This window comes from Scyliorhinus torazame, chromosome 7 (genome assembly GCF_047496885.1).
Source record: "Scyliorhinus torazame isolate Kashiwa2021f chromosome 7, sScyTor2.1, whole genome shotgun sequence".
Classification (NCBI taxonomy): domain Eukaryota; kingdom Metazoa; phylum Chordata; class Chondrichthyes; order Carcharhiniformes; family Scyliorhinidae; genus Scyliorhinus; species Scyliorhinus torazame.
The window spans coordinates 221734635-221756145 of NC_092713.1; the positions used below are offsets into that span (position 1 = coordinate 221734635).

Sequence of the window (21511 nt, forward strand, 5' to 3'; positions counted from 1 at the left end):
GAGGACGGATGTGCAATGCAGAAAAAGGATGAATGACCTACTCCCCTGTTCCCCGTGTCTCTTGCCTGAACGTCCACCCTTCCGTCACCCCACAGAATGTCACCTCTATCGCCACTTCACAGGGCCCCAGGACCCAACCTCCCAACAGCATTCTCAAACCTTCCCTGACACTCCTCATCTGAACCCCTCCCAGCTTAAGCGAAGTGCCCACACATGCCAGGTATTATCGACGCCGGGTGGGGGGGGGTTTGCAATGTAAGGAATTGTAGGGACACAGCGTGGGCACCAGTGAGGTTAGGCACAGGTTTTGAGGATCCGACAGCACATGAAGGCCAGTTAGGTCCTGTCCACCCGCAGACTCCTTCTGCACCTTCATGCACCCTGTATATCTGATGTGGCCTCCGGCCCCTGAGCCTGCCCTGTGGCCCCCTGGTCTCCTGCCTCTGGGTCTTCCTCGGGCGCCACCACACATTGCTGCTGTAGTCTGTTCTCCACTGACTTCATATTGATATCACTTAGTTAACTGCAAGGAATGAGAGAGAGAGACAGAGAGAGAGTGAGAGTCAGGTTGGTATCACAGCTGCTGACCATCATTACCTCCCTTGACCCATTGGCCTTCTGGACCTGGAAGTAGCCAGCAGTCCCACGCCTTATCCGATGGCTACCACTCACTCACAGCTCAGGTGCTTTCCCATCTCCATTGCATGACTAGCCCCAGCCTATGCCCTCGCCCACTTAGAGTCGCCTTTGGTTTCCCATCTGGCTCTCCCCTCCCTTATTCTCTAGATTGCTGAGGATTCTGGCTGAGGTTCATGTGTTTGCACATCTCTCATAGGCAGGGTCAACTGCATGGTGATATCCGCCTTGGGGGCTATTGGATCCTCATTGGGATCCGGCACATAAGCAAGCCCAGTGCTTCTCAATCCCATGTACCCAAGCTAATTGATGGCCAATTAGTTTAACGAGCACGAGTCTCAGGAATGGTAGAGGGCACAGTTGTTTTCTGCTTCAGGGATATGTAAATAGGTACCCGTCTTACTCAGGTTGCATCATTACAAGATCTCATTGCTGTCATGCCTCTGCACTTGAGACTCCTGGACAGCCACTGCAGAGTTTCTGTCCCCTCCCCCAAATCCCCCCCTCGAGGCTGTATACCATGATGACTTCTCTTTCGGGCTCTCATCCACCCAGCCCATTAGGGTCACTTCCTTGGCTCGCATCACACCCCACCCCCCACCCCATACCCACAATCCACAGACATCAGACTAACACAGCCAGCTAAGAACTTTTAAACAATCCAGGTAGCAGACTTCAGGACCGCCCACACTAGCCATGACCCCTATTACTGGAAACCCCCAACTCGACTCCTCACCCTCCACCCCCCCAGATAAACCCGATTAACCGGTGCCATCCCAGCAGCCCTCATTCTGTACCGAAGCTGCTGGGGAACAGATCTAGTCTATTAAAGCCTTCAGTTATGTTACTACCTCGTCTTTAATTGTAATTGATCGTGCATCAATTTAATAGACTAGAACTGTTACAGAATGAGGGCTGCTGGGATGGCACCGGTTCTTATACCCCGCCTGTCAGGGCGGACCTACATACCAAACAGCCAAATGGTAAACTCCTAGGTTTAACCAATGGTCTTCAGCCTCTCGGGTACGGCAATACCTGATAATACCACACACACCCCCTCCCCTCCCTGTCCAGAGCTGGCCAAAGGGCTCTGTCCCTTAGAACTCCCTGGTGTTAGGTGGAGAGGGGGGCTCGCCTCCTTCTTCTGTCTCAGAGATAATGGCGCCTGGATCCCATTTTCAAAGAGCGGTAGTAATCCGCGCCAGAGTGACGTCAGATGGGTGGGCAGGTTCAATAAGGGCTAAAGATGTGACATTAACCACACTATTTATGTTATAATGGGTTGAAATTCATGCAAATCAAGGGTAGCACGTGGCACAGTGGTTTGCATTGCTGCCTACAGCGCTGCGGGAGGGAGGGGGTGCGGCAGAGAGAGACCACCCTCTGAAATCCCACCAGCACAAATCCCATTTTTGGTCTCTCGTGAGATTTAGCGGCCATTCCTGGATTGGTGCTTGCGGCTAATGCGTCCACCAAATCCTATCTTGTGTCTTTAAAGCAAAATTACTGTTTGAGCAGCTTGTCAAAGTTCATAGTTATGACGTGATGCCACCAACACAGCAGGTGCTTGTGTGGTTTATACGGTGAACTCACAGGATTTTGCGTGTCTGCCAGTATTCTCAAAATTCTTAAGTTGTTAGTGGAAGTATGTCAGCTGCTGTAACACAAAGCATCAGGAAATCTAAAGAAAATAAATGCCACTGATAAATAAAGGCTTCGCTTGTTGGAAATACATGTGAATTTCAGTAAAAGTTTACTGGCAGCTTGGGCTTTCTCACAAAACAGGTAGCACTGAGCTACCTACAGCTGCTTCCTCTACATTTTCTAAATGTTCCTGAGACAAGGCATTCATTTTCTTAGCCTCTTCCTTTCATCTTCACTTCAATACAACGTGTTGATGGAGTAGAGTGACAGGAGTCAAGTTTACATTGATCTTCAGGTGTCTTCTGTTTTACTGGTCCAGTGGTCAGGGTTACGTTATGTATTGACAGGTCAATTGTCACCATGGGAATAAAGCTGCAAGTGCAGGAATCAGGGAGGAGGAGAGTTCAGAATCCACCCTTGCAAAAATCCCTTCTATTATTTTGCTGTGTGTAAAGACTGTGGGCATTGTGAAACCTGCCTTCATTCTTTCCTGCTGTTTTTAGTTTGGGAGAAGGTATGAGATTTTACATGGGAAATTTTAATCCAAATATATAAACTTCAATAAATAAAGCTGCGTGCTATCATTAGAACCATAGAATTCCTGCAGTGCAGAAGGAGGCCATTTGGCCCATCGGGTCTGAACCTACCTTCTGAAAGAGCACTCTATCTATGCCCACTCTTCCGCCCTATCCCCATAACCCCATCTAAAATGCGCATCTTTGGACACAAAGGGACAATTTAGCACGGCCAATCCACCTAACCTGCACTCCTTTGGACTCTGGGTGGAAATCGGAGCACCCGGAGAAAACCCAGGCAGACACGGAAAGTGCAAACTCCACACAGTCACCGAAGGTCGGAATTGAACCCAGGTTCCTGGCGCTGTGAGGCAGCAGTGCTAACTTCTGGCCCATGTCCCATGTCATTTGCTGTTCCAGTTTGAATAGCTTTCTTAAAGTCTTAAAGTCTATTTCTTATACTGTATATCATTTGTAGTTACAACCAGTCTGAAATGATAGTGGCCTGTTTTAGTACCATTACAATAGAAAGACGCTGAATAAGGTGACTTCAAATAATGAGAGTACAGTTTAGAGTCAATCTCCTGCTTTCTCATTTCGCAAAACAGACTTTATCTATGAACATTAAGAGCACTCAGTCGTTAGAAAATAATGAGCTGGAATTCTAAAATAGCGATTGTTTATGTGGTAACTTCAGGACACTTCTCTCTTACCAAGTCCCCTTGGAAAATACATTTTTATTATGGAATTTGTCAACATGGTTATCACAACGGCAATAAGGAGATAAATTGATTCCGGAACTTCTATTTTCTGGTAACTTCAATAAAAATTTCAATTATAAAGGTGGCCTCGGTTTCTGGAATCCCTCAGGAAACCAACTATTTCCTGGACCCTAACAAAAGTGACTGCAACCAGTTACCCATCTCTACAGTGGTAACAGATGAGCAGGTGCAGTAGCATATACAGCCTTTTCCCAGAGGCGAATGTGATGAAAGGAGGAACCACTTTTAAATGGATAGACTTTGAAGTTAAAACTACAGAAACATCTAAAAAAAGGCTACTGTATGGCATGCCCATGCTTATTTGTATAAAACCGAATTTATATCAATTATTTTTTTATGCAGCTTTGATGTCTTAGTCAAAGAAGGCTTGCCACTGCAAACCTTCTTCATTTTCTGCTCACATGACCCAATCTAGCATTTAAATGAATGTTTTCATGGAATATTCCAGCAGAGAAGAGAGTCCATTTGGCCCATTGTGCTTGCGCCAGCTCTTTGAAAGAGACAAGCAATTAGTCCAATTTCCTGGCCTTTCCCCAGTGCCCTGGCCATAAATTTGCTCTTATCTATTCCCATTGTTGTTTTTAAGTAAATGCTTAACTAGCAAATGCTGACGTTGAGGATTGTTTAACATAATTAACAAGTCTGACAAATTGAGTTAATGAATTAAATTAAAGAGCTGAAATGATTATAGTCGTTGAAACAGCCAAGTAAAATATTCCACTGATTAATTCACACTGCCGATTACACCAGGGACACCATCAGTCAACATCTCCACAAAACGTAAAATTACCCTCAAACACCTGCTAATAGTGAAAACCTGGCGGGATTATAGAGCTAGGACAGTATGAAACTCTGATATTAGGACAGTTATTCCTTTGCTTCAAGATGGGTGGGGACAAATCAAAACAAGTTTTAGTTACAGAGGGTGTAGACCATTTATTGCAACACAGCCTTTATTGAAAAAAAGACATTGTAGATAGGTAAATTAATCTGCAAAAGCTCCAAATATTTTTTTTACAATAAATTTAGAGTAGCCAATTATTATTTTTTTTCCAATTAAAGGGTAATTTAGCATGGTCAATCCACCTACCCAGCACATCTTTGGGTTGTGGGGGTGAGACCCACGCAAACACGGGGAGAATGTGCAAATTCTACACAGACAGTGACCTGGGGCCGGGATCGAACATGGGTCCTCAGCGCCGTGAGGCAGTAGTGCTAACCATTGTGCCACCGTGCCGCCTAAAAGCTCTATATTATAACCAAAAACATATTCACGAGAATAAAATAGACTTTGGCATTTAGTAGTTTCACACTAAGCTTTATAATACAGAACCATTCCATAATCCCTTTACGTTGTCAAAGTAGTCTGACATTACCCAATATGCATTCCAATCCAGCTAGGACTGAACTATTTTTTCAGGTGTAGCATAACATCCTAGCTAAAGTATGCTATTTCCTCTATTTATAAAGTCCAGGATCCCATAGGTTTTACTAACTGCTTTGTTAACCTGTTCTGCCACATTCAACGATTCATACATAAAAGCAACCTGGTCTTTCTGTACTTGCAACCCCTTTAAAATTGTACCATTTAACTTGTAATCGCTCTACAGTCTTCGTACAAAAATATATCACCTCATGCTTTTCTGCATTGAATTTCATCTGCCATGTACCCATTTATTTCATTAGCCTGTCTCTGCCATCTTACAGTCTATTGCTACCATTCGCACTGCTTATTATACTTGCACGTTTCGTGTCATCTACGAATTTTGAAATTACACAAGTCCGAGTTATTAACATATGTCAAACTCAGCAGTGGTCCTAATAGCAAATCCTGGGAAATACCACTGAAAATCATTGTTCATCACATCTCTCCATTTTCTATCCCTTAGCCAGTTTTGTATCTATTTTGAATCCCATGAACTTCAATTTTGTTAACAAGTCAATTACACGGCACTTTATCAAATGCCTTTTGAAAGTCTATACTCACAGCATCAACTATGCTGTCCTCATCCACCCTCTCTGTCATCTCATCGAAAACTCAAGCAGGTTAGTCAAACAAAATTGGCCCTCAACAAATCCATGTTGAGTCTCATCTATTAGACCCTGCTTGTCCAAGTGGCTAGAGAATTTCTCCAGCATTATTGTTTCTAAAAGTTCCCCTATCACTGACATTAAACTGACTGGCATGCAGTTGCCAGATTTATCCTTCTTGCCTTTTTAAAAGTGTGCAATGTTTGCAATCCTCCAGTTTTCTGTAAAGAGGATTGAAAGCTTGAGGCCAGCACATCTACAATTTCTACCATTACTTCCCTCAGCAAACCAGAATGCACCCATACAAACCGGGTGACTTATCCATTTTAATTATTATCAGTCTTTCTAACACCTCCTCTTGGTCTATTTTTGCCTCATCCAGTATCCCAACAACGTCCTCCTTTACTGTAATGCTTGCTTGCTAAACACCATTGCAAATAATTTTGTATTCCAGCCATGCCTTCTGCCTCCACCAGTAAATCTCCATTTTGCCCCTAATTGGTCTCACCATTTCTCTGAAAATTCTTTTACTGATAATTTATCTAGAGGACCTTTGGGTTCCTTATGTTAGCTGCCAATCTAATTTGATGTTACTTAGCTTTCTATTTCACTTTTCCTCAGTACTTTTTATATTCAGCCTCGTTCTCTTCTAACGCCTCTCTTCCACATCCAGTTAGATTAAACTGTCTTTCTTGGTTCCATTTTCCCTATAGAGTTGTAGCCTGAGAATCACCTGGTATGGCTCCTCTTTCCACTCCCACTACATTGCTTCTGAAGTCCCCCAAGGATCTAACCATGACCCCCTTCTATTTATCACACACATGCTACTTCTTGCTGATATCATCTGAAAACACATCAGAATCCACATGTATGCTGATCAGGCTCACCTCCATCTCACCATCATCTCTCTCCGTAACCCTCCACTGTATCTGGCTTGTTACAATATTGGACAAATTCCTTCTGACTAAATATTGAGAACCAAAGCTATTCTCTTTGAAGCCCTCCCGATGTAGGACAGCATGACAAGAGTTTGTGTGATATTAATTCAAACACAATCCCTCATATAGCTGGCATCCATTTTTGGTTGTGCATCAGGAGACGTCTGGAGAGGAATTTACCTTGGATACCTGCTCGCAACAAGACAATGAATGGTGTCAGTAAAGACAAGAGAAAAAGTTATTTGATTGCATCTCAGTCAAGGAATAGTGTACAATTCTTGGAGGTCTCAAGATAAATAAGTTAATGGGGGTATGTGGCGCAGTGGTTAGCACTGGGACTGCGGCACTGAGGACCCGGGTTCAAGTCCCGGCCCTGGGTCACTGTCTGTGTGGAGTTTGCACATTCTCCCCATGTCTATGTGGGTTTCAGCCCCACAACCCAAAGATGTGCAGGTTAGGTGGATTGCCCACACTAAATTGCCCCTTAATTGGAAAAAAAAATAATTGGGTACTCTAAAAAAATGTTTTTTAGAAAGAAAGAAAAAGATAAATAAATTAAAATATGTTCTTTTGATAAATAAAAAGCTCAGTTTATAAAACCTCCCTGGGGGCAGTACTCTAAGGCACCAGTTTGCCATCAAAACTATGCCATATAAAAAATAAATAGATATATAAAGGTAGGCAGGTTAATATTAGAAAGGACATGTTAAAGACATGCATGAATGCTTTCCCATTTTTTACATGTTCTTAAACCTTTAGACAACACCTTCTAAAACCATAACTTTTAATAATTTATGTGACTGACTTTACTGATACTCTGCAGGACTGCCTCACATTACTTTTCACAAAAAGCAAAGATCAAATCCTGTACTTGTCAGAGCTTGACCCCAAATCATGTTTCAAAGGACTTATGAAGGAATGCTCTTTAGAAACATTGCAGAGAGCCTGGAGTATATGTCTATGGAGCTCCAGTATCTCTCATTTCTAACTTAAGTTTCAAAATTTGTATGTTTTCAATAATTCAGTTGTATCCATTTTGTCATGTATAATACACACACCATTTAATGTTGTGTGGGTCTCAACTGTAGCATTTTTTAACTAACAGTAAAATTAAACCTAAATTTTATGTCACACATTCGCATCATTTAAGACGCTGGATTTTTGTCATCGTGATAGTTTGCAGAGCTGAACGTTTACAATTGAACTCAACAGAATCACCTGCTGGTTGAATGTGATCACTGCTCCTCATTTTCTTTTCTTAAATGTTTTGCTGTGACTGCTGAGCTTAGTACCCAATAAATGGAATACAAGGTTGATGGCAGTTCCCTAAATGTGTCCTCTCCATAGAGTCAGTGCAGAAGGAGGCCATTCGGCCCATCGAGTCCGCACCATCCGTCTGAAAGAGCACCCTACCTAGGCCCAATCCCCACCCTAACCCCGTAACCCCACCTAGGGGTAATTTAGCATAGGTAAATTCCACCTAACCTGCATATCTTTGGACTGTGGGAGGAAACTGGAGCACCCGGAGGAAACCTATGCAGACACGGGGAGAATGGTGTGCAAACTCCACACAGTACCTGAGATCGGAATCAAACCCGGGTCCCTGCCGCTGTGAGGCAACAGTGCTAACCACTGTATCACTGTGCCACCCCAGTCCACCTCCAAATTTTAACTACAGTGGGACCATTTTTGATAGCTTTCTAAATTTGTTGTTAGGATGTAGCCATTGCTGACAGGCTGACGTTTGTGCCCAACCTTGCTCTCACTGAATGACTTGCTAAATCATGTCAAAGAGTTGTTACAGGACTATTGTCACCTGGGCCAAGTCAGGTAAAAATAGTAGGTTTTCAACTGGTCTTTACTAACAATACAACAGATTTTACTGATGCCAGATTTGTATTTCCAGATGTTTCACGTGGACACTTAGTCCACAGACAGAGGAGATCTGACCTCTGCACCACAGCTCCTTGCAAAATCTTTCTTTAATGGAGACGATCTGTGTTAAAAAGGAATTTGGGTGCTGTAGTGTGACAAAGGGCATCTGGACTCGAAACATTAGCTCTTTTCTCTCCCAAAAGATGCTGCCAGACCTGCTGAGATTTTCCAGCATTTTCTCTTTTGGTTTCAAGTAAGGTGTGCTCCCTTGCACTTTTCCTCCAAAATGTATCACATTTCCCTGCATTGTACTATGTCAGTCACCTCTCAGTCTCCTCTGTCATCCTGTCTCTGATCCTCCTGCAATCTTAAAATTTTCTTCCCCAAAAAGAGTAATTAGGCAACTTTAAACAAATGTTGTGGCTTTAGGCTGAAAGCAAATTGCAAAACAAAACACCAGGAAGTATCAGAACTTCTGGAGATAATTAACACAACTATGTTACTACCAGCACACCCTAATGTGTATTCGGGATGACTCCAGCAAAGTCAGAATACAGGGATTGTAATTAACATCCTTCTCGAATTAAAGATGAGTTATGAGTACTATTCCATGACTCCACTGGATCTTCCTAGTCTTGGAATGATGGCAGAGTACCACTAACCCTAAGTCCTATTTTCAGTTTTAAATACCAAACAAATTTATTAAACAGGGAATGACAAATATAATAACAGGAATATCATGTTTTGTAGCTGTTATACCATACTAGCTCTTCATGTGCAGAAAAATAATTGACATTTATATGTCATCTTCCACTTCCTCGGCATGTCCCCAAATACTTCAAAATTGCTTTTTAAGTGTTATGTAGGCAAACATAGCAGTTAATTTGCACACTGTAAGGTTCCAGAAATTGCAATGAGATAAATGATTAGTTAATCTGCTTTTGATTTGAGTTGATTTATTGTCACATGTACCAAAGTACAGTGAAAAGTATTTTTCTGAGTTCAAGGGAACATACACAATACATATATAGTAGACAAAAAGAATAATCAACAGAGAACGCCCATAGGAGATGAAAGAAAAGGGGCGGGGAGAGAGAGCTCGCAGAAAGTCGCCAGGCTCCGGCGCCATCTTGATGTTGTTGTTTGAGAGATAAACGTTGGCCAAGATAATGGGAGAACTCCTTGGTCTTCTTCAAATAATGTCATAATACATCCACCAGATAAGAACATAGTTTAAATCATCTGAAGATCACACCACCAACAATTGAGCATTCCATTAGCACTACATGACGTGTCAGTCTATGTTACATGCTCAAGCTCAGCAATGGACTTAAACTGGTGGATGGAAAATCACACAATGTGGCCTGCCTTCCCATGCTCAACTGTCCAATATATTCCAGGTTGCATAAAGTTCTGTTCTGCAGTGGTTAACTTGAAAAACCTACCCCAAAGGACCACATGTGACAGAGAAAAACAAGGTAAGAAGTCTTACAACACCAGGTTAAAGTCCAACAGGTTTGTTTCGATGTCACTAGCTTTCGGAGCACTGCTCCTTCCTCAGGTGAATGAAGAGGTATGTTCCAGAAACATACATATAGACAGATTCAAAGATGCCAGACAATGCTTGGAATGCGAGCATTAGCAGGTGATTAAATCTTTACAGATCCAGAGATGGGGTAACCCCAGGTTAAAAAGGTGTGAATTGTGTCAAGCCAGGACAGTTGGTAGGATTTCACAGGCCAGATGGTGGGGGATGAATGTAATGCGACATGAATCCCAGGTCCTGGTTGAGGCCGCACTCATGTGTGCAGAACTTGGTTATAAGTTTCTGCTCGGCGATTCTGCGTTGTCGCGCGTCCTGAAGGCCGCCTTGGAGAATGCTTACCCGGAGATCAGAGGCTGAATGCCCTTGACTGCTGAAGTGTTCCCCGACTGGAAGGGAACATTCCTGCCTGGTGTTTGTCGCGCGATGTCCGTTCATTCGTTGTCGCAGCGTCTGCATGGTCTCGCCAACGTACCACGTTTCGGGACATCGAAACAAACCTGTTGGACTTTAATCTGGTGTTGTAAGACTTCTTACTGTACTCACCCCAGTCCAACGCCGGCATCTCCACATCATGGCTACCATTGATACCGCAAACTGCAGGCTCAAAGTGGAGAGGATCTCCAGGAAGATCGCGCATATAGACACTGACATTAAGTTTCTACAAAGATGCAAGAAAGCAGACAAGATCCCGAAAGGGCTACAGATACAGGAAAGGATGTCCCGAAGCGTGGCACGTTGGCGAGACCATGCAGACGCTGCGACAACGAATGAACGGACATCGCGCGACAATCACCAGGCAGGAATGTTCCCTTCCAGTCGGGGAACACTTCAGCAGTCAAGGGCATTCAGCCTCTGATCTCCGGGTAAGCGTTCTCCAAGGCGGCCTTCAGGACCCGCGACAACGCAGAATCGCCAAGCAGAAGCGTATAGCCAAGTTCTGCACACATGAGTGCGGCCTCAACCGGGACCTGGGATTCATGTCGCATTACATTCATCCCCCACCATCTGGCCTGCGAAATCCTACCAACTGTCCTGGCTTGACACAATTCACACCTCTTTAACCTGGGGTTACCCCATCTCTGGATCTGTAAAGATTTAATCACCTGCTAATGCTCGCATTCCGAGCATTGTCTGGCATCTTTGAATCTGTCTATATATATGTTTCTGGAACATACCTGAGGAAGGAGCAGTGCTCCGAAAGCTAGTGACATCGAAACAAACCTATTGGACTTTAACCTGGTGTTGTAAGACTTCGTACTGTGCTCACCCCAGTCCAACGCCGGCATCTCCACATCAGAGAAAAACAAGTAATTGCTAACTGAGTTTGCAGTAAACATTCAACATAAAGGAGAGCTCAGCTTTACTGTTCCATGGGATCAAATAAATGGAAAATGGCGTTGGTCAAGCACAAGAAGAACATGAATTAACCAGTCATTTATTAAATCTAAAAACCTGCTGGAATATGCCAAAATCTCACTGATGCCAAGAGTGGTCATTAACTACATAACCAATTGAAATCTTCCATTGCTAGTTGGGGCATAAGAGCATAAGAAATAAGAGCAGGAATAGGCCATATGACCTATCGGCCTTCCCCACCATTCAATAAGGTCATAGCTGCCTCTTGATCCCAAACCACTTTGCTGGCCTACCCCCATTCCCCCTGTTTTAATTAAAGACCCAAATTCTGTCCATCTCAACCACGAATATACTCAATGATTGAGTATCCACAGCACTCTAGAGTAGACAATTCCAAAGATTCATGACCATCTGAGTGAAGAAATATCTCAGTCCTAAATGGTCGACATAATATGCTGAGAGTATGTCTGTGGTCTGGATTCCCCAGCCAAGAAAAGCAGCCTCTCCACGTCTACTCTGACAAGCCCCTTCAGAATGTCATATGCCTCAATGAGACCACCTCGCATTCTTCTCAATTTCAATGCCTAGGCCAAATGACTCAATCTCTCCTCATAGGGCAACTTTCTGATCCCAGAAATCAATGTGTCAAATTTTATTTGCACCCTTCTGAGGTAAATATATTCTTCCTTAGATGTGAAAACTAAAACTGTGCACAGTACTCCATGGTAGTGTCACCCCCTTAGAGTTTTCCTCACAGATTACTGACCCAGCTTGCGTTGTATGGCTAACAAAGTTGGATGGATTACACGGCCCCTTCAATCAAAGTCATTAATATGGAACAGAAATAACTGAGGCACTGATCCTTGTGCTGTTTCACTAATAATAGCCACCAACCTGAAAATATTCCAGTTATTCCTACTCTGTTTCCTGTCCTTTAATCAATTTTCTATCCATGCAGAGATATTACCCTCAACCCGATGATCTTGGGTACATCCTTTCTTGTAATACCTTATTGAATACCTTTTGAAAATTCAAATATACTATCATCCATTGGTTTCCCTTTATCTATCCTGCTAGTTGTATTCTCAAAAACATAATGATCTCTTTCGTAAAACCATTTTGATTCTTCCCAATCATATAATTTTCCAAGTTCCCTGCTTCCATTACCTTAATGGATTGCAGCATTCTCCTGACCACTAATGTCAAGTTAACTGGCTTGTAATTCTCTACTTTCTCTCTTTCTGGTATTTGAATAGCGTTGTTACACTTGCTACTTTCCAATTCGCAAGGACTGTTCCACAATTTCCTAGATTCTGGAAGATCACAAGCAGTGCATCCACTTTTAAAGCCCGAGGATGTAGACAGATTTAGGAGATTAGTATTTAGTTCCATTAATTTCTCCAGTACTTTTTTAAAAAGCTGATATTACTTTAAGTTTCCCACTCTCATTAGGCCCTTGTTCCCCACTCCTTCTGGTACGTTTTGTGTGTTTCCTATTAGAACATAAAATCTTAAGAAATAGGAGCGGGACTAGGCCATTTGGTCTCTTGAGCTTGCCTCTCCATTAGTAAGATCATGGCTGATCTGCCCAGAGCCTTGATTCCACTTTCCTGCCTGTCTCTCGTAACTCTTGTCTTATTCATCAAAAGTCTGTCCAAGTCTGCCTTAAATATGTTTAATGTACCAGACTCCACTGCTCATGGGGGGGGGCAGAGAAGAGAATCCTAAACACAAACGACCAGAAGAAATTCCTCCTCAACGCCATCTTAAATCAGAGACCTTTTATTTTGAAACTGTGCTCCCTGGATCTGGATTTCCATCCTCTCAGAATCACATATGTTTCAATAAGATCACCTCTCATTCTTTTTGTTATGACCCCGTTGGGGCCCAAGGACTGTGCTCCATACGATTCCCCCCCTTACATAGCTGAGTATGAACTCCCCTGGTAATTGGGGCAGGGTTTCCCCTTAACAGGGGGATGAGGGCGCTGTTCCCTGCCAAATTCCCAGGCGTTACCGCTCCCCTAGAGGCCAAGTATACTATGTTGAAGACCAGGAGGAGTACCAGCAGCTGCACTGCATTATAGTTTCCAGGGTCACACCCATCCGAATTGCATTACAAGTGAATGGACACCCCATTGAAATGGAGCTCGATACCGGAGCAGCAGTCCCGGTCGGTGATCAGCCGCCGGACGTTCGCCATGATCAAGTCCATGACGCGGGCGGGCCTGTGCCGTGGGGGTACTATTTCCCTTCTGTCTCCGCCACGGTCTCCACCATGGCGGAGGCGGAAGAGACTCCCTCCACTGCGCATGCGCGGGAAACTTTCAGCGGCCGCTGACGCTCCCGCGCATGCGCCGCCCCGACATGTCATTTCCGCGCCAGCTGGCGGGGCAACAAAGGCCGTTTCCGCCAGCTGGCGGGGCGGAAATTCCTCCGGCGTCGGCCTAGCCCCTCAATGTTGGGGCTCGGCCCCCAAAGATGCGGAGCATTCCGCACCTTTGGGGTGGCGCGATGCCCGTCTGATTGGCGCCGTTTTGGGCGCCAGTCGGCGGACATCGCGCCGGTTCGGGCGAATTTCGCCCCTGGTCTCTCACCATGACTGCTCCACAGCCCCGCACATTGAAGACTTGTACGCCAAGTTCAACGGGGAATCAATGTTTACGAAGTTAGACGTGAGCCACACATACCTACAGCTGGTCCTGGATCCTGACTCTCGGAGATACGTTAATAACAATAATAATAATCTTATTACTGTCACCAGTAGGCTTATATTAACACTGCAATGAAGTTACTATGAAAATCCCCAGTCGCCACATTCCGCGCCTGTTCGGGTACACTGAGGGAGAATTCAGAATGTCCAATTCACCTAACAGCATGTCTTTCAGGGCTTGTGGGAGAAAACTGGAGCACCCGGAGGAAACCCATGCAGACACGTGCAGATTCCGCACTGATAGTAACTCAAGCGGGAATCGAACCCAAGCGGGAATCGAACCCGTGTCCCTGGCGCTGGGAAGCAACAGTTCTAAACACTGTGTTACCTTGTCGCCCTACACAGTCAACACTTACAGAGGGCTGTACCAATACACCCGAGTGCTTTTCGGGGTTGCATCGGCCTGTGCAATTTTCCAACGCGTGATGGAAAACATCCTGCAGGGCCGTGTAACAGGATGATGTACTCATCACGCGGAAAAAGATCATTTGGAGAAACTGGACGAAGTCCTCTGGCGTTTTGAGCAGTCCGGCGTCCGCCTCCGCAGGGATAGATGTGTTTTCAATGTCCCAGAAGTCACCTATTTAAGATACCGGGTCGACAGGAGGGGTCTTCATCCGGTGGAAGACAAGGTGCGGACCATCCAGCAGGCTCCAATCACTAAAGGCCCAACCGAACACCATTCCTTTTTAGGACTTTTCAACTATTACGAGAAATTCGCCCACAACTTGGCTGCTGCTTAGCCGCTCCACCAATTATTAAAAAATGGACACCAGTGGGAATGGAAAACCCCCACACCAGAAGGCATTCCAATAGGTCAAGAGGCAGTTGTCATCCGAGAAGCTGCTGAAGCATTTTGACCCAGAGAAACCACTTCTCCTGACGTGCAACGGCGTAGGAGCCGTTCTCGCATAGCGGATGCACTATGGATCAAGCGACCAACAGCCTTTGCGTCGCGCACACTGACCGACACCGAACGGAACTATGCCCAAATCGAGAAGGAGAGCCTGGCTGTTGTATTTGGTGTGAGGAAGTTCCACCAGTCTGTCGGCGGCCACGCATTTACGGTCTATACTGACCACAAACCTTTACTTGGGCTATTCCAAGAGGATCGAGTGATTCCCCAGATAGCGCCCACCAGGTTCCAGCGATGGGCATTACTCTCAGCAGAGTACCAATACATCCTGGAACACCGCCCGGGCACACGAATCCCACATGACGATGCATTGAGCCGCCTGCCCCTCTACATAAGACAGCCGTCTCCCGCCTCGGCCATAGAAGTAGTAGCGGCCCTCCACTTCATGGATTCCTTGCCAGTCACAACGGCGCATATAAAAGAATGGATTCAGATGGACCCACAGTTATCCCGGGTCTGACATATGGTCCAGTATGGGGCCAACACAGAGCTTTGCCCGATGATCTGCAGGCTTATACCACGAAGCTCCCGGAGCTGAGCGTAGAGGACAGCGTCTTATTGTGGGGGACACGGGTGGCCATCGTGGAACGCAGTCATGCGCTCTTGTTGCAAGACCTCCACAGTGGACACCCAAGGGTATCAAAGGTGAAGATACTTGCCCGCTGCTATATCTGTTGACCCAGGATAGGCTCGGACATCAAGAAGGTGGCCAGGCGCTGCGGATCATTCCAGAACCAGAAGGCCCCAGCAGCTGTGCCAGTACACCCTTGGGAATGGCCGGGAAAACCTTGGTCCTGTGTCCACATCAATTTCATCGGCCCAATCCAGGGGGTGACATTCCTCATCATGATAGATGCCCCCTTGAAATGGTTCAAGGTCCACAAGGTACAAGCTGTGACCTAAAAGACAACCGTGGATAGGCTGCAACACATATTCAGCACCCATGGAATGTCCAAAGTGTCAGTGTCGGATAACAGCGCCGCGTTCAGCTGCAATGGGTTTGAGTCATTCATGGCATCGAACGGATTTCGGTATGTACGGACAGCCCCGTATCACCCAGCCTTGAAGGGTTTGGCCGAGCGTGCGGTCCAAACTTTCAAGAAGGCAATGAAGAAACTGGCCACAGGGTCTTTGGAGATGCGACTGGCACCGGACGACACCTCATGCTACCACGGGTGTGGCACCAGCAGAGGTGGGACATCAGCTCTGGTCACGCCTCAGCCTGGTCATCCTGGACACAGGCGCTCGGGTCCGCCAGCGACAGGCCCTCACAGAGCCGCGACTTCGAACTGGGGGACGCTGTATCCGAGCTCAATTTCAATGCTTGCGTCACATGGGTCCCGGGATTGGTCCACTGGACAACTGGTCCGGTTCCCTATTCGGTTCGGACACAGGTATGTGAAGCCAGCTGCCACCTGGCCACATCCAGCGCTGCATGTGGAAGCCACCAGAACAGACTCCGGATATGCTAGTCCAGGTTCCCCCGCAAACCCCGTCACCGCCTGGGTCGCCACACCGATCACCGTCAAAGCCCAGGAAGCCAAGATGCCAGACGCCTCATCAGGAGGCTCTGACACCAATTTGGTCATGGACACAGGCCTGCCCGCCGCAGTCGTCCATCCGCCCTTGGCAGCATCACCATTGTCATCGGCACCGCTCCTGCCTCGATACTCCGCCTGAAAACTTCGATCACCGATGCATTACATACCTCCTGGATCTGTCCCATCAACAATGGACCGTCTTCTGCTCCCAAAACGACCAAGAGGGCCTCAGCCTGATGAAATGGCTGTTTTGCCAGACTTGGGGAGAGGTTGGGGGGGAAGAGAGGTGTTATGACCCCCTTGGGGGCCAAGGACTGTGCTCCATACAATTCCCCTCCTTACATTGCTGAGTATAAACCCCCCCCCCCCCCCCCCCGGGTAATTGTGGGCAGGGGTTCCTCTTAACAAGGGAAAACTACTCAGTATAAAAACCCCGTATTGTCTAACGTGGAGTTAAGGACAGCCAGTAGCATCATTGAAACAACATTTTCAGATGTAAAACTCACACAGAACACAAAACCAGCCAACCTAGCTACAAGACAACGATCGCAAGCCATGAGAGTGCTTCATCATACCTGGGTGCAGGTCAGGAAGAGTGGCCCTTCAGGGAGAGTAGTAGTAGTTTTGTTTTGTGTATACCGTAATAAACCTGTCGTTCGTTTATACCCTACCGTGAGTTCCTCTTGTCTCTCCCACTTGGGTTATACACTTTTAAACACGAATGAGTACAGACCCAACTTGTTCAACCTTTCCTCATGATTCCAGCGGGCGCAGTGGATAGCACTGAGGCTGCGGCGCTGAGGACCAGGGTTCGAATCCCGGCCCTGGGTCACTGTCCGTATGGAGTTTGCACATTCTCCCCATGTCTGCGTGGATTTCGCCCCCACAACCCAAAGATGTGCAGGTTAGGTGTATTGGCCTTGCTAAATTGCCCCTTAATTGGAAAAAAAATAATTGGGTACTCTAAATTTCAAAAAATAAATAAAAATAAAAAAATGATTCCATTCCTTCATCCCAGGAATCAGCCCAGTGAACCTTCCAGTCCAAGAATTTCCCTCCTTAAATATGACCAAAACTGTACAGTGCTCCAGATGTGGTCTCACCAATGCCCCGTGCAGTTGTAACAAGACTCCCTACCTTTGCACTCCATCTTTTTGCATTAAAGGTTATCATTCCATTTGCCTTCCTAATTATTTCCTGTACATGAATGTTATCTTTTTGTGATACATGTACGAGGAGACTCAGATTCCTCTATACAATATTGTTCTGTAGTCTCTCCATTTAAATACACAAACACAAGAAATAGGAGCAATAGATTATATCAGTTGAGCCTGATCCACCATTCAAATCTGTTTTCCCACCCACTCCCCATATCCCTTAATTCCCTGAGACCAAAAATCTGTATACCCCAGCCTCAATTAATATTCTGCTTTCCTATTCTTCCCAGTGAGTCCGCAGCTGCTGCGCCGAGTTCCCGCCGAATGAAACCACATGCGAGCAACATGCTTCATATTGCGTTCAAGAGTGATGTCACAGGAGAGCAGTCAGCTGATTAGTTGGTGAGTAACTGATATTAGGGACCGTCTTTAAATAGCTGAAACTTAAATAACTGAATAGGACAACAGTTAGGGAGTGAAGTTTGGTAAATGAGTAGAGAAAAAGTGAATCTGAAGCAAAACCAGGTGGCTAAAAAGACGTAGAAAGCATACGGCAAGTTTATATCTCCTAAGGAAAGCAAAACAGCTGGGTGAGTGAAGTTAAATATTCCATTATATTCTATAATAACAAGGAGCAGAGAACAATAGTTCATATTAGTTAATGCTAGTTAATATTATATGATATCAAGGGATTAATTCAACTTAAAGGGGTAAGACATGGCAGCAGAGCTCCAAACCGTGGTCTACTCTTCTTGCTCAACGTGGGAGACCGGGAATGTTTCTATGTGCGGGAAGTGTGTCCAGCTGCAGCTCCTGGAAGCCCGGGTTTGGTGCTGGAGCGGCGTCTGGGGACACTGTGGAGTATCCACAAGGTGGAGAGTATCATGGATAGCACATATAGAATGGTCACACCGTAGGCTCAGACTCCACAAGCAGGAAGGGAATAGGTGATCACCAGGCAGAGCAAGAGGGCTAGGCAGGCACTGCAGTAATCTCCTGTGGCTATTTCCCTGCATATCAGATATATTGTTTTGGATACTTTGGGGAGGATGCCGTCTCAGGGGAAAGCAGCAGCAGCCACGTCTGTGGCATCACAGATGGCTCTGCTGGACAGACGGGGAGCAAAAGGACAGAGTGAGCTATAGATGTGGGGGATTCAATAGTGAGGAGAACTGTCCCCCACAAGTGTTTCAATGGCCACAAGCACGACTCCAGAATGGTATGTCGTCTCTCTGGCGCCAGGGTCAAGGATGTTGCAGAGCGGCTACAGGGCATTCTGAAACGGGAGGGTGATCAGACAGAGGTGTAGAGGGTGCCATCTCCGCTACTCCACTACTGGGCCGATATCTGGGGTTTGAATATCTGTGTGTGTCTCTCTCCAGCTGGCACTGAAACTTCAGAGGCCAGGGGATGTCGCACTGGGACACTTCCACTGAAGAGAGCACTGATTCAAGCCTGCCGTTTATTCCTAACCGACAGCCTGAGACTTATATCACACAGATCTCCAGACCCCTACCAATACCCAGGTGATTCTCTCTCTTGCCGGTGGTGCAACACCCACCCGGTTCCTACTCCACTAGAGTAGCTTTCCCAAGAGAGAGAATAGGACACTGCTGTTTATTTCCTAACCAGCAGTCTGTCCTGAGTGAATCGCTCAAGATGACCCTCGATTCCTGAACCCGGAATTAAGGTGAGGAGTATTTTAACAATGACTTGGTCAGAGATCGCTGGTGAAAGATTGAAGAATTTAAACGACTCCAATTATCATCAAATCAAGGTTTATTGCAAAACCCAGGTCAAAATCATCAACAGAAGAAACACAATAAAATCTTATGCTCTAATACACACTAAGTCTATTCAAAAGTAATATAGCGGACACAACGAAAATTCTTATGATTACACAGTTTTTAGCAATATCACAAGGCACAAAACAAGTTCCCTTCCCCAAAGCCTCAACCACTATTAAAGTCAAGGGAGTTTCGCAAGCTGCTGCAGGGTACTTACGGTCACAGGCTGCAGAGGTCAAGTCAGGGGTGCAGAGGTCGAGCCAAGAACGAAGAGACCCCCAATCGAAAACACAGCCCCTTTTATATTGTTTTACCTGGCTTTGTCCTGTGATCGGCCAGCCCCTTTTGCATTGAAAAAGGTAAGGTTTAAAGTTCCCGCTGGTCCCGCCCCCTTTGAGCCGGTCAGACCTGTCGAGATGGGAGTACCTCCCCTAGGTCCGCCTCCAGTCTGTTTTTTTTTTGAGATAACGAGGTTGAGCTCCCTTGAAGATTTTCAAAGACTTCCATCTGCTCCGGAGATAGCTGCTATGTTGATGGGGTGTTGATTGGATACTGCTCTGGTGGAGGCAAAGTCATTTACATTTGCATGGGGCTATGACCATCCCATTGTCCTGCTTGCAGGCAGGCCCCCTGTGTATTCCCGTGCCCCTTTGTCTGTGTTTTGATCTTATCTCGTTGTCTGGCTCCTTCTTCCTTGTAGCTCCTAGGGGGGGTTTGTAAATACTTATGTCCCTACTCAGCTCAGCGGACCAAGCCTGCTGGGAAAACTGGTTCCGTTCTCTTGGCTGAAAAGTCAGTTTACAGTCTCTGAGTTTTTATTCTTGGGCAGTTCCAAAAAGGCCGAATTGCCCGAAAACCTTACAGATGCCCCTTCGATACGTCCCTACCTGCTTGGACCGTATCGACACAGGTGAAGGGCAATTATTTCCTTTTGTGTGGACCGTAGGCCCCCCCTCAACAACATGCGAAACTACAAGTCCCAAGACAGTTCCCTTAATCTAGGCTACCCCTGATTTCAATGAAAGGGAAAGACAAGACCATACTTAATTCAAACACACAGTAACATATACACATTTCACCGGAACCCCAAATGTAAGGGTCCCTGTACATATATCACAATCAAGTACACATTTCACCGGAACCCCAAACGTAAGGGTCCCTGTACATATATCACAATCAAGTAACTGAAACCCGCGAATCCATACAACTATTTACAATTGCATCTCTTTATTTCACCAAGGATCCTCCTTTCTTGGCTGCACTTCGCTTCTTCCCGTTGAAGGCTCTTCATTTTTCCTCCATCGTCGATACCTGCAGCTGAGAGGTTTAGTCCAACTGAGGCGACAGCATAATGTACCCCCTGTACAACATTTTCTTTGTGGGGGCAAACACTAAACCATTCTCAGGCCCCCCCCTGGTGGTGATCGGACAGTTGTGAGGGTCGATCGGTGGGGCTGTGGGCAGGGGTCGCTTTACCTGAACCAGCAGTTCGGTAGCTTCTACAGTCATCCCTTCCCTGGGCGTTACACATCCCTCCCCAGTGCGGTCAATTCATCCCGTTCCCTGGGTTCTGCCACCACCTTACAAAAGTGATTAATGCCCCTTGTGGACATGCCTTGGTAGATCCCCATGAACACAAATAAATGCCCTGGTCAGAAGCCCACCACTTATCCCAGCAAACGGTGATCCTACCCGGTGACCCCGTGATGGTCCGGTAGGTGTTGTCCAGTCCGTTCCCAGTCCGAGGACCGATCCCTCATGTCCAGCCTCAGCTTCCTGGGCCACCACCGTCTCCCCAAAGGAAGGTCCCCCTCACAGGTTGAACACACCCGCCTGCCCTCAGTCACCCTAACCCGGTCAGTCGAAGGACTCTTCTGTCTCGCCTCTGCGGAGTTCTCCCGGTCCCACCATCGCCAAGATCATCAGCAAGCTCCACATCGTCGGGTGCCCCATCTGTAAAACAGACAAAACACATCCTTGCCTCTACAGCCCTACCTACCTTAAAGTGCATGGGTTCTATCCAGCGGCAGCAGCAGCTCCCGCTTTGAAGTTGTGGCAGCCTGTCTGTGATTCTG

The 21511-nt window shown here is 46.1% G+C and overlaps 1 long non-coding RNA gene across 1 annotated transcript in view; it reads left to right on the top strand.

The window, feature by feature from the left end:
• Positions 1–21511, top strand: part of LOC140426857 (uncharacterized) — a 92000-nt gene that overhangs the window by 36711 nt on the left and 33778 nt on the right. Inside the window, exon 2 of the long non-coding RNA XR_011948314.1 lies at positions 17940–18051. This is a non-coding gene — a long non-coding RNA (uncharacterized lncRNA). The remainder of the gene's footprint in view (positions 1–17939; positions 18052–21511) is intronic.